Here is a 15,102-nt window from a genome sequence, read left to right on the forward strand (position 1 = left end):
CGACAAGAACTTATCACACTCGATGAGACTTATGATACACAATCTTCAACATCTTGATCACAACATCTCTTAATTTATGATTTATTTCGGGGAACAAATTGTCTCTGGTGCACGAAATTGGAAATCACAATTCTTCACAAATTCGCACAACTAACCAGCAAGTGCACTGGGTCGTCCAAGTAATACCTTACGTGAGTAAGAGTCGATCCCACGGAGATTGTTGGCTTGAAGCAAGCTATGATTATCTCGTAACTCTTAGTCAGGATATAATATCAATAAAATTCTTAATTTGAATTGTAAAAAGTAAGAAGGGCAGAACACAAATTATACTTGTATGCAGTAATGGAGAATATGTTGGAGTTTTGGAGATGCTTTGTCTTCTGAAATTCTGCTTTCCTCTGTTTCCTGATTCACGCATGCACGTCCTCCTATGGCAAGCTGTGTGTTAGTGGATCACTGATGAGCGGATATTTTATACGCTTTTTGGGGTTAATTTCATATAGTTTTTAGTATGTTTTAGTTAGTTTTTAGCTTATTTCCATTAGTTTTTAGGAAAAATTCATATTTCTGGACTTTACTATGAGTTGTATGTTTTTCTGTAATTTCAGGTATTTTTTTGGCTGAAATTGAGGGAGCTGAGCAAAAATCTGATTCAGGCTGAAAAAGGACTGCTGATGCTGTTGGATTCTGACCTCCCTGCACTCAAAGTGGACTTTCTGGAGCTACAGAACTCGAAACGGCGCGCTTCCAATTGCGTTTGAAAGTAGACATTCAGAGCTTTCCAGAAATATATAATAGTCCATACTTTGCTCAAGGATAGATGACGTAAACTGGCGTTCAACTCCAGCTCTCTGCCCAATTCTGGCGTCCAGCGCCAGAAAAGGATTAAAAGTTGGAGTTCAACGCCAGAAATGGATCCAAACCTGGCGTTGAACGCCCAAAATGGCCTTATGCACGTGAATTGCTTAAGTCTCAGCCCCAGCACACACCAAGTGGGCCCCAGAAGTGGATCTCTATACCATCTGTTATAGTTTACTCATTTTCTGTAAACCTAGGCTACTAGTTTAGTATTTAAACAACTTTTAGAGACTTAATTTGTACCTCATAACATTTTTAGATCTGAACTTTGTACTCTTTGACGGCATGAGTCTCTAAACTCCATTGTTGGGGGTGAGGAGCTCTGCTGTGTCTCGATGGATTAATGCAATTACTTCTATTTTCTATTCAAACACGCTTGTTTCTATCTAAGATGTTCATTCGCACTTCAATATGATGGATGTGATGATCCGTGACAGTCATCACCATTCTCAACCTATGAACGTGTGCCTGACAACCACCTCCGTTCTACTTTCGATTGAATGAATATTTCTTAGATTCCTTAATCAGAATCTTCGTGGTATAAGCTAGAATCCATTGGCAGCATTCTTGAGAATCCAAAAAGTCTAAACCTTGTCTGTGGTATTCCGAGTAGGATTCAGGGATTGAATGACTGTGACGAGCTTCAAACTCGCGAGTGTTGGGCGTAATGACAGACGCAAAAGGATCAATGGATCCTATTCTGACATGATCGAGAACCGACAGATGATTAGCCGTGCGGTGACAGCGCACCTGGACCTTTTTCACTGAGAGGACGGATGGTAGCCATTGACAACGGTGATCCACCAACACACAGTTTGCCATAGGAGGAACCTTGCGTGCGTGAAGAAGAAGACAGGGAGAAAGCAGAGATTCAGAAGACAAAGCATCTCCAAAACTCCAACATATTCTCCATTACTGTATACCAAGTATTTATTTTATGTTCCCTTGTTCATTTGCAAGTCAACTGATAATTATAATTGACCTCCTAACTGAGATTTATAAGATAACCAGAGATTGCTTCAAACCAACAATCTCTGTGGGATTCGACCCTTACTCACGTAAGGTATTACTTAGACGACCCAGTGCACTTGCTGGTTAGTGGTACGAATTGTGAAAAGTGTGATTCACAATTCGTGCACCAAGTTTTTGGCGCCGTTGCCGGGGATTGTTTGAGTTTGAACAACTGACAGCGAGTCTTGTTGCTTAGATTAGGAAATTTTTGTCTTTTGAGTCAGAGTCTTTTATTTCCCTTTTCAAAAATTTTTCAAAAATTATTTTTCTATTAAATCTGGTGCCAAACTCTAAGTTTGGTGTTTTCTTACTGATTTTCCTTTGTTTTTCGAAAATTTTATTTTGGTTTTCAAAAAATTCTAAGTTTGGTGTTCTTTTTGGTGTTCTAGTGTTCGTGAGTTTTCCTTGTGTTTTGATCTTAAAACTTTTAAGTTTGGTGTTCCTTGGTGTTTTTCCTCCAAAATTTTCAAAAACAAGGAGCATTAGATCTAAAAATTTTAAATCTTGTGCTATCTTATTGTTTTTCTCTCTCCTCTTAAATTCAAAAATATCTTTTCTCTCTGTTTTAAAAGCAAATTTTCGAAATCTATTTCTAAAATTTAGATTTTTTATTTCAAAATTTAAAACCTTTTTCAAAAATCATCATATCCTTTTCAAAACTTCCTAACCACTTTCTCTCTCCTCAGTTTTTCGAAAATCTTCACCCATTTTTATTTATTTTATTTTGATTTATTTTGTTTTCAAAATAAATAAATAATTAAATAAATAAAAATATTTTTCTTCTATTCTACATCATCTCCCTTTCTCCGTCATGGACCTAAGCGGAAATGAACAGTCCAGGAGGACTCTGGGGTCATATGCTAACCCCTCTACTGCTTCATATGGGAGTAGTATCTGCATACCCTCCATTGGAGTCAGTAGCTTTGAGTTGAATCCTCAGCTCATTATCATGGTGCAGCAAAGTTGCCAGTATTCCGGTCTTCCACAGGAAGAACTTACAGAGTTTCTGGCACAGTTTCTACAGATTGCTGACACAGTACATGATAAGGAAGTAGATCAGGATGTCTACAGACTATTACTGTTTCCATTTGCTGTGAAAGACCAAGCCAAAAGATGGTTAAATAACCAACCTAAGGCCAGCATAAGGACATGAAAACAGCTGACAGAAAAATTCCTGAATCAATACTTCCCTCCAAAATGGATGACACAGCTAAGGCTGGACATCCAAGGCTTTAAACAAGGAGATAATGAATCTCTTTATGATGCCTGGGAGAGATACAGAGAGATGCTACGAAAATGCCCCTCTGAAATGTTTTCAGAGTGGGTTCAGTTAGACATCTTCTACTATGGGCTTGCAGAAGAAGCTTAGATGTCTCTAGATTACTCAGCTGGTGGATCTATCCACATGAGAAAGACAATTGAAGAGGCTCAAGAGCTCATTGATACAGTTGCCAGGAATCAGCATCTGTACCTAAGCAGTGACCCTTCCATGAAAGAAGAGGTTAAAACAGTAACTGCTGAACTCAGCCCTGTAAAACAAGCTGCTGAATTCAATCAGCAATTGGACTTTCTAACAAAGCAGTTAGCCGAATTCAAGGATAAACTACAAGAGACAAGGATGGCTAATATACATATGGAAGAACAGTTTAAGCAAACAAAGCAGCAGCTGTCAAGGAAAATAACAGAAGAATGCCAAGCAGTTCAATTAAGAAGTGGGAAAACATTAAATACCCCACCTCAAAGCAGCAAAAAGCTAAGAAATGAGCAAACCACCCAAAATTTACCTGAGGACAGTAAGAGCCCAGGGAAAAGTAATTCCGGAACTAAAACGCCAGAAATTTGGTGGAAGGCTGGCGCTGAACGCCCAGACCATGCTCAAGACTGGCGTTCAACGCCAGAAACAAGGCAGGATTGGCGTTCAACGCCAGAAATGGGCAAGGATCTGGCGTTGAACGCCCAAAATGGGCAGGATCTGGCGCTGAACGCCCAAAATGGGCACAGTTCTGGCGTTCAGACGCCAGGAACAGACAAGGAGTTGGTGTCCAACGTCACTCCAGCTTCTAACTCTGGCACTCAATTGCCAGTGAGGGATCAAACACACACAAATGCTGATAACAACCCCTCTAAAAAGGCTTTTTCAACCACTTCTGTAGGCAATAAACCTGCAACAACTAAGGTTGAAGAATATAAAGCCAAGATACCTTATCCTCAAAAACTCCGGAAAGAGGAGCAGGATAAGCAATTTGCTCGCTTCGCAGATTATCTCAGGACTCTTGAATTAAAGATTCCATTTGCAGAAGCACTTGAGCAAATACCTTCTTATGCCAAGTTCATGAAAGAGATCTTGAGTCATAAAAGGGACTGGAGAGAAACAGAAAGAGTTCTCCTCACTGAAGAATGCAGTGCAGTCATTCTGAAGAGCTTTCCTGAAAAGCTTAAAGACCCTGGGAGTTTTCTGATACCATGCATATTAGAAGATAATTGCACCAAGACAGCCTTATGCGATCTTGGGGCAAGCATCAACCTAATACCTGCATCCACCATCAGAAAGCTTGGCTTAATTGAAGAAGTTAAACCAACCCAGATATGTCTCCAACTTGCTGATGGCTCCACTAAATACCCATCAGGCGTGATTGAAGACATGATTGTCAGAGTTGGGCCATTCGCCTTTCCCACTGACTTTGTTGTGCTGGAAATAGAGGAGCACAAGAGTGCCACTCTCATTCTAGGAAGACCCTTCCTAGCAACTGGACGAACCCTCATTGACGTCCAACAGGGGAAAATAACCCTGAGAGTCAATGATGATGAGTTTAAGCTGAATGCTGTCAAAGCCATGCAGCATCCAGACACAGCAAAAGACTGCATAAAAGTTGATCTTATTGACTCTTTGGTAGAAGAGATCAACATGGCTGAGAGTCTCGAATCAGAGTTGGAAGACATCTTTAAAGATGTTCAGCCTGATTTGGAGGATTCAGAGGACATGAAAGAGCCTCTGAAATTTCTTCTGGAAGAGGAAAAACCTCCTAAAACCGAGCTCAAGCCATTACCACCATCCTTGAAATATGCATTTCTGGGAGAAGGTGACACTTTTCCAGTGATCATAAGCTCTGCTTTAAATTCACAGGAAGAGGAAGCACTTATTCAAGTGCTAAGGACACACAAGACAGCTCTTGGGTGGTCCATAGGTGACCTTAAGGGCATAAGCCCAGCTAGATGCATGCACAAAATCTTATTGGAGGATAATACTAAACCAGTGGTTCAACCACAGAGGCGGCTAAATCCAGCCATGAAAGAAGTGGTGCAGAAAGAGGTCACCAAAATACTAGAGGCTGGGATTATTTATCCTATTTCTGATAGCCCCTGGGTGAGCCCTGTCCAAGTCGTCCCAAAAAAGGGAGGCATGACAGTGATTCATAATGAAAAAATGAACTGGTTCCTACAAGAACAGTTACAGGGTGGCGCATGTGTATTGACTACAGAAGACTCAATACAGCCATCAGAAAGGATCATTTTCCTTTACCATTCATAGACCAGATGCTAGAAAGACTGGCAGGTCATGATTATTACTGCTTTTTGGATGGCTACTCAGGTTATAACCAAATTGTAGTAGATCCTCAGGATCAAGAGAAAACAGCATTCACATGTCCATCTGGAGTGTTTGCTTATAGAAGGATGCCATTTGGGCTGTGTAATGCACCTGCAACCTTCCAGAGATGCATGCTCTCTATTTTCTCTGATATGGTGGAAAAATTTCTGGAAGTCTTCATGGATGACTTCTCAGTATATGGAGACTCATTCAGCTCCTGTCTTGATCACCTGAAACTTGTTCTGAAAAGATGCCAAGAGACCAACCTAGTTTTAAACTGGGAAAAATGTCACTTCATGGTGACTGAAGGGATTGTTCTTGGGCATAAAATCTCAAACAAGGGAATAGAGGTGGATCAAGCAAAAATAGAGGTAATTGAAAAATTACCACCACCTGCCAATGTTAAGGCAATCAGAAGCTTTCTGGGGCATGCAGGATTCTATAGGAGGTTTATAAAGGATTTTTCAAAAATCGCAAAACTTCTAAGCAATCTGCTAGCTGCTGACACGCCATTTGTGTTTGACACAGAATGCCTGCAGGCGTTTGAAACACTGAAAGCTAAGCTGGTCACAGCACCAGTCATTTCTGCACCAGACTGGACATTACCATTTGAGCTAATGTGTGATGCCAGTGATCACGCCATTGGTGCAGTACTGGGACAGAGGCATAACAAGCTTCTGCATGTCATTTATTATGCTAGTCACATTTTAAATGATGCCCAGAAAAATTACACAACCACAGAGAAAGAATTACTTGCAGTGGTTTACGCCATTGACAAGTTCAGATCATACTTAGTAGGATCAAAAGTGATTGTGTATACTGACCATGCTGCTCTTAAATATCTACTCACAAAGCAGGATTCAAAACCCAGGCTCATCAGATGGGTGTTGCTTCTGCAAGAGTTTGATATAGAAATAAGAGACAGAAAAGGAACAGAGAACCAAGTGGCTGATCATCTGTCCCGGATAGAGCCAGTAGAAGGGACGTCCCTCCCCTCTATTGAGATCTCTGAGACTTTTCCGGATGAGCATTTATTTGCCATTCAGGAAGCACCATGGTTTGTCGATATTGCAAACTATAAAGCTGCAAGGTTCATACCCAAGGAGTACAACAGGATACAAAAGAAGAAATTAATTACTGATGCAAAGTACTACTTGTGGGATGAACCCTATCTCTTTAAGAGATGTGCAGACGGAATAATCCGTAGGTGTGTGCCTAGAGAAGAAGCACAGAGAATCCTATGGCATTGCCACGGATCTCAATATGGAGGCCATTTCGGAGGTGAGTGAACAGCCACTAAGGTCCTCCAATGTGGCTTCTATTGGCCCACACTCTATAGAGATTCCCGAGAGTTTGTACGTAATTGTGACAGTTGCCAAAGAGCTGGTAATCTGCCTCATGGTTACGCCATGCCTCAACAAGGAATCTTGGAAATTGAGTTGTTTGATGTATGGGGGATTGACTTCATGGGACCTTTCCCACCATCATACTCAAACACTTATATTCTGGTGGCAGTTGACTATGTATCAAAATGGGTTGAGGCCATTGCCACACCCACCAATGATACTAAAACAGTGCTGAAGTTCCTCCAGAAACATATCTTTAGCAGGTTTGGCGTCCCTAGAGTACTAATTAGTGATGGGGTCACTCACTTCTGCAATAAACAGCTTTACTCTGCCATGGTTCGGTATGGAATTCGCCACAAGGTGGCTACTCCATACCATCCACAAACCAATGGGCAAGCTGAAGTCTCTAACAAAGAATTAAAGAGAATCCTGGAATGGACAGTAAATACCCGTAGAAAGGATTGGGCACGGAGCTTGGATGATGCTCTGTGGGCCTACAGAACAGCATTCAAGACCCCTATAGGGACCTCTCCATACCAACTTGTGTATGGTAAGGCATGTCACCTGCCCGTGGAACTGGAACATAAGGCCTACTGGGCAACCAGATTCCTAAACTTTGATGCCAAATTAGCAGGAGGAAAAAGATTGCTCCAGCTAAATGAGCTAGAGGAGTTCAGATTCACAGCTTTCGAAAATGCCAAGCTTTATAAAGAGAAATAAAAAAAGTGGCATGACAGAAAGCTGTCATCTAGAATCTTTGAACCAGGACAGAAGGTTCTGCTGTTTAACTCTAGACTCAGGCTATTCTCCAGAAAATTGAAATCCCGGTGGAGGGGACCATACGTGATTACAAGTGTCTCACCATATGGTCATGTGGAGCTTCAAGATATTGATTCTGATAAGAGGTTCATTGTCAATGGACAGAGAATCAAGCACTATCTTGAAGGCAACGTTGAGCAAGAGTGCTCAAGGCTGAAGCTAGACTAAAAGCTCAGCAAGGTCCAGCTAAAGACAATAAAGAAGCGCTTGCTGGGAGGTAACCCAGCCATGGGGCATCAATCCTCTAAGCATTTTGCCCTATTTTTATTTTTATTTTTATTTGTTTATATAAAGTTCACTGACACTAAGGTGAAGAATCAATTGTATAAGTCCACAGAGTTACAGAAGGATTCGGCACACAAAACAGAGAAAAAGAGCTCACTGGCAAGAAAACGCCAGTAATGGTAGCAATCTGGGCGTTCAACGCCAGAAATGGGCACCCACTGGGCGTTGAACGCCAGCAATGGCAGCAACTGGGCGTTGAACGCCCAGGAGAGCAGCATTTGGGCATTGAACGCCCAAAACAGGCAGTGTTTGGGCGTTCAAACGCCAGGATGGTAGGGAGGAGCCAAATTCGTTTTTTCTACACATCTTTCCATTCTAATTTTAAATTTTATGTTTCAATGCATGATTTTTTTTACATAAACATGTTAAGAACCCTGATTTCTAAAAATCCTACTTTAAAAATATCAAATATATCTTAATCCATAAGCACCAATCCTTTTTTCAAATTCAATCCAACTCTTTTCAAAACTTTTCTATATACAAATCTATCTTTTTTACTCTAAAATCTTTTCAACTAATCAATAGCTTTTTCAAATCTCCATATTATCTTTTTCAAAATCTAGATTTATCTTTTTCAAAAATCCATCATATCTTTTCAATTTTAAACTATATCTTCTATCTTATCTTTTTTAAACTCTTTCTATCCTATCTTTTCCAAATTTTCGAAAACCCACTCCCCCATCCCTTTAAATATGGGTTCGGCCTCCCTCCCCTTCCATCAACAATTGCACCTAGCTCTCCTTCTATCCCTCTCCTTTCTTTTCTTTTGCTTGAGGACAAGCAAACCTCTAAGTTTGGTGTGTTTATCCGAGATCACTAAGATCATGGCTCCTAAAGGAAAACAACCCACTCTAAGAGGCAAGAAAGAGAGCATTCCAAAACCACTTTGGAATCAAGGGAAGTTTTTATCTAAAGAACATTCAGACCATTATTACAAAATAATGGGTCTGAGATCAGTGATCCCGGAAGTTAGATTCGATCTGAAAGAAGATGAATATCCGGAAATCCAGGAGCAAATTCGAATCAGGAACTGGGAAGTCCTAGCTAATCCTGAAACGAAAGTGGGGAGGAATATGGTCCAGGAGTTCTATGCTAATATGTGGCAAACTGACAAGCAGAAACTATCTGGGACTGCTTTCTATGACTATCGGACCATGGTCAGAGGAAAAATTGTTCATACCCACCCTGACAGGATCAGGGAGATCTTAAAGCTACCTCAGCTGAAAGATGATCCAGACTCCTTCAACAGGAGAATGATGAGAACAGACAAGGGCCTGGATAAGATTCTAGAGGACATATGTATCCCTGGAGCCAGGTGGACCACCAACACAAAGGGTGTCCCAAATCAACTCAAGAGAGAAGATCTCAAACCAGTCGCCAGAGGATGGCTGGACTTCATTGGGCATTCTCTGTTGCCCACTAGCAACCGTTCTGAAGTCACTATTTAAAGAGCAGTGATGATCTATTGCATCATGATGGGAAAAGAAGTGGAAGTTCATCAGCTGATCTCAGCTGAACTCTACAAAATTGCTAACAAAAATTCTAAAGAGGCCAGGTTGGCTTATCCAAGCGTGATTTCTCTGCTCTGCAAAGATGCTGGAATAAGGATGGGAATAACTAAGTATATCTCAGTTGAGAAACCAATCACCAAAGCATCAATGAAAAAACAACAGGCATAGGATGATCCCATCAAGAAGAAAACACAGGAATTTCTCCCAAAAATCCCTCAATCTGAATACTGGGAGTATCTTGAGACGTTTGTTACCAAGATACGGAAAGCTATGGAACAAATAATAAAAGAACAAAAGGAGCACAGTCAAATTCTTACCTATATGTTTAAAGAACAAGAGGAGCAAGGGCGTGACCTAAGGGACTTGAAGCGCCAGAAGTTATCTCTTGAAGGACCAAGCACCCCAAAGATCCGAGGAACACCCGTTTCCCAGAACTAAGGTTGTTAATTTCCAATTTCTGCTTTAACTCTGTGATAGTGTCATTATAGAAGTTCACCTTATGAGTCATATAGTAGTAATTAGTATCTATTTTGATTTTATCCCCAATTAAGCCATAGTTTATTTTTCTCATCATAAGCAAACATGAATAAAATAGTAGATCTTTTAAATAAGAGGCAATAAAATTTCAAGTTTTTAATAAGAAAAAAAATTCTAATTAGTTACATGTGGTGGCAATGCTTTCTGTCTTCTGAATAAATGCTTGAACAGTGCATACGTCTTTTGAATTTGTTGTTTAAGACTGTTAAATATGTTGGCTCTTGAAAGAATGGTGAACATGAGACATGTTATTGATAATCTAAAAAATCATAAAAATGATTCCTGAAGCAAGAAAAAGCAGCAAAAAAAAAAAAAGAAGAAGAAGAGAGCAAGCAGAAAAAGCCAATAGCCCTTAAAACCAAAAGGCAAGGGTAATAAAAAGAATCCCAAGGCTTTGAGCATCAGTGGATAGGAGGGCCTAGGGGAATAAAATCCTGGCCTAAGCGGCTAAACCAAGCTGTCCCTAACCATGTGCTTGTGGCGTGAAGGTGTCAAGTGAAAACTTGAGACTGAGCGGTTAAAGTCAAGGTCCAAAGCAAAAAGAAGAGTGTGCTTAAGAACTCTGGACACCTCTAATTGGGAACTTTAGCAAAGCTGAGTCACAATCCAAAGGGTTCACCCAATTATGTGTCTGTGGCATTTATGTATCCGGTGGTAATACTGGAAAACAAAGTGCTTAGGGCCACGGCCAAGACTCATGAAATACCTGTGTTCAAGAATCATCATACTGAAATAGGAGAATCAATAACACTATCTGAATTCTAAGTTCCTATAGATGCCAATCACTCTGAGCTTCAATGGATAAAGTGAGATGCCAAAACTGTTCGGAAGCAAAAAGCTACTAGTCCCGCTCATCTAATTAGAACCTGAGCTTCACTCAAAAACTCTGAGACATTATTGCTTCTCAACCTATTAGTCTTCTATTTTATTTGTCTAGTTGCTTGAGGACAAGCAACAGTTTAAGTTTGGTGTTGTGATGAGCGGATATTTTATACGCTTTTTGGGGTTAATTTCATATAGTTTTTAGTATGTTTTAGTTAGTTTTTAGCTTATTTCCATTAGTTTTTAGGAAAAATTCATATTTCTGGACTTTACTATGAGTTGTGTGTTTTTCTGTAATTTCAGGTATTTTTCTGGCTGAAATTGAGGGAGCTGAGCAAAAATCTGATTCAGGCTGAAAAAGGACTGCTGATGCTGTTGGATTCTGACCTCCCTGCACTCAAAGTGGACTTTCTGGAGCTACAGAACTCGAAACGGCGCGCTTCCAATTGCGTTTGAAAGTAGACATTCAGAGCTTTCCAGAAATATATAATAGTCCATACTTTGCTCAAGGATAGATGACGTAAACTGGCGTTCAACTCCAGCTCTCTGCCCAATTCTGGCGTCCAGCGCCAGAAAAGGATTAAAAGTTGGAGTTCAACGCCAGAAATGGATCCAAACCTGGCGTTGAACGCCCAAAATGGCCTTATGCACGTGAATTGCTTAAGTCTCAGCCCCAGCACACACCAAGTGGGCCCCAGAAGTGGATCTCTATACCATCTGTTATAGTTTACTCATTTTCTGTAAACCTAGGCTACTAGTTTAGTATTTAAACAACTTTTAGAGACTTAATTTGTACCTCATAACATTTTTAGATCTGAACTTTGTACTCTTTGACGGCATGAGTCTCTAAACTCCATTGTTGGGGGTGAGGAGCTCTGCTGTGTCTCGATGAATTAATGCAATTACTTCTATTTTCTATTCAAACACGCTTGTTTCTATCTAAGATGTTCATTCGCACTTCAATATGATGGATGTGATGATCTGTGACAGTCATCACCATTCTCAACCTATGAACGTGTGCCTGACAACCACCTCTATTCTACTTTCGATTGAATGAATATCTCTTGGATTCCTTAATCAGAATCTTCGTGGTATAAGCTAGAATCCATTGGCAGCATTCTTGAGAATCCGGAAAGTCTAAACCTTGTCTGTGGTATTCCGAGTAGGATTCAGGGATTGAATGAATGTGACGAGCTTCAAACTCGCGAGTGTTGGGCGTAGTGACAGACGCAAAAGGATCAATGGATCCTATTCTGACATGATCGAGAACCAACAGATGATTAGTCGTGCGGTGACAGCGCACCTGGACCTTTTTCACTGAGAGGACGGATGGTAGTCATTGACAACGGTGATCCACCAACACACAGCTTGCCATAGGAGGAACCTTGCGTGCGTGAAGAAGAAGACAGGGAGAAAGCAGAGATTCAGAAGATAAAGCATCTCCAAAACTCCAACATATTCTCCATTACTGCATACCAAGTATTTATTTTATGTTCCCTTGTTCATTTGCAAGTCAACTGATAATTATAATTGACCTCCTAACTGAGATTTACAAGATAACCAGAGATTGCTTCAAACCAACAATCTCCGTGGGATTCGACCCTTACTCACGTAAGGTATTACTTGGACGACCCAGTGCACTTGCTGGTTAGTGGTACGAATTGTGAAAAGTGTGATTCACAATTCGTGCACCAATCACCGTTGTCAATGGCTACCATCCATCCTTCCAGTGAAAAGGGTCCAGGTGCGCTGTCACCGCACGGCTAATCATCTGTAGGTTCTCAATCGTACCGGAATAGGATTTACTATCCTTTTGCGTCTGTCACTACACCCAGCACTCGCGAGTTTGAAGCTCGTCACAGTCATTCAATCATTGAATCCTACTCGGAATACCACAGACAAAGTTTAGACTTTCCGGATTCTCTTGAATGCTGCCATCAATCTAGCTTATACCACGAAGATTCTGATTAAGAGATCCAAGAGATATTCATTCATTCTACGGTGAACGGAAGTGGTTATCAGGCACGCGTTCGTGGGGGAATGATGATGATTGTCACGTTCATCACATTCATGTTGAAGTGCGAATGGATATCTTAGATAGGAACACGCATGTTTGAATGGAAAACAGAAATACTTGCATTAATTCATCGAGACACAGTAGAGCTCCTCACCCCCAACAATGGAGTTTAGAGACTCATGCTGTCAAAGAGTATAAAATTCAGATCTAAAAATGTCATGAGATCCCAAATAAATCTCTAAAAGTTGTTTAAATACTAAACTAGTAACCTAGATTTACAGAAAATGAGTAAACTATGATAGATAGTCCAGAAATCCACTTCTGGGGCCCACTTGGTGTGTGCTGGGGCTGAGACTAAAGCTTCTCACGTGCCTGGGCTGTTTTGAGCGTTCAACGTCAGGCTGTAACCTGTTTTTGGCGTTGAATTCCAACTTGTAACGTGTTTCTGGCGCTGGACGCCAGACTGCAGTATGGAACTGGTGTTGAACGCCAATTTATGTCATCTATCCTTAAGCAAAGTATAGACTATTATATATTGCTGGAAAGCCCTGGATGTCTACTTTCCAACGCAATTAAAAGCGCGTCAATTGGACTCTTGTAGCTCCAGAAATTTCATTCCGAGTGCAGAGAGGTCAGGATCCAACAGCATCAGCAGTCCTTTTTCAGCCTGAATCAGATTTTTGCTCAGCTCCCTCAATTTCAGCCAGAAAATACCTAAAATTACAGAAAAACACACAAACTCATAGTAAAGTCCAGAAATATGAATTTTGCCTAGAAACTAATGAAAATAAACTAAAAACTAACTAAAACATACTAAAAACTATATGAAATTAACCCCAAAAAGCGTATAAAATATCCGCTCATCACAACACCAAACTTAAACTGTTGCTAGTCCTCAAGCAACTAGATAAATAAAATAGAATACAAATGAGTCAAGAAACAATAATATCTCAGAGTTTTTGAGTGAAGCTCAGATTCTAATTAAATGAGCGGGGCTAGTAACTTTTTTGCTTCCGAACAGTTTTGGCATCTCACTTTATCCATTGAAGCTCAGAATGATTGGCATCTATAGGAACTTAAAATTCAGATAGTGTTATTGATTCTCCTAGTTCAGTATGTTGATTCTTGAACACAGCTACTTTTATGAGTCTTGGCCTTGGCCCTAAGCACTTTGTTTTCCAGTATTACCACCGGATACATAAATGCCACAGACACATAATTGGGTGAACCTTTTCAGATTGTGACTCAGCTTTGCTAAAGACCCCAATTAGAGGTGTCCAGGGTTCTTAAGCACACTCTTCTCTTTGGACCTTGACTTTAACCGCTCAGTCTCAAGTTTTCACTTGACACATTCACGCCACAAGCACATGTTTAGGGACAGCTTGGTTTAGCCGCTTAGACCAGGATTTGATTTCCTTAGGCCCTCCTATCCACTGATGCTCAAAGCCTTGGATCCCTTTTTTATTACCCTTGCCTTTTGGTTTTAAGGGTTATTGGCTTTTTCTGCTTGCTTTTTTTTTTCTCTTTTTTTTTGCAAGCTTTGTATTCACTGCTTTTTCTTGCTTCAAGAATCATTTTTATGATTTTTCAGATTACCAATAACATGTCTCATGTTTATCATTCTTTCAAGAGCCAACGTATTTAACATTCAAGAACATCAAATTCCAAAGACATATGCACTGTTCAAGCATTCATTCAGAAGGCAGAAAGCATTGCCACCACATGTAAACAATTAGAATTTGTTTTATTAAAAACTCAAAAATTATTGCCTCCTTGTTCTAAAGAAAATATTCTATTTTATTCATGTTTAATGATGATGAGAAAAATAAATTATAGCTTAATTGGGGATAAAATCAAAATATAAATACTAATTACCATTATATGACTCCTAAGGTGAAACTCGAATAATAGAAAAAAAAGTTATCACAAGGTTAAGGTTAAGATCAGAACTCAACAACCTTGACTTTGGGAAGCGGATGCTTCTTTAGTCTGTGGGGTGCTTGGCCCTTCAAGAGATAGTTTCTGACGCTTCAGTTCTCTTAATTCACGCCCTTGCACCTCTTGTTCTCTGAGCAGTTTGCAAAGCATGCTGTTTTGATTTTGCTGTTCTTCCATCAATTGGTCCATGGTTTCTTGCAACTTAGTGACAGATGCCTCAAGATGCTCCCAGTATTCAAATTGAGGGAGTTCTGGTAGGAATTCTTGCGCCCTCCTCTTGATGGAGTCATCCTGCATTTGTTGTTTTTCCATTGTGATTTTAGTGATTGGTTGCTCCACTGAGATATACTCTGTTATTCCCATCTTTACTCC

The sequence above is a fragment of the Arachis ipaensis genome, chromosome B6 (genome assembly GCF_059453495.1).
Source record: "Arachis ipaensis isolate K30076 ecotype BB chromosome B6, ASM5945349v1, whole genome shotgun sequence".
NCBI classification, from domain to species: Eukaryota; Viridiplantae; Streptophyta; class Magnoliopsida; order Fabales; family Fabaceae; genus Arachis; species Arachis ipaensis.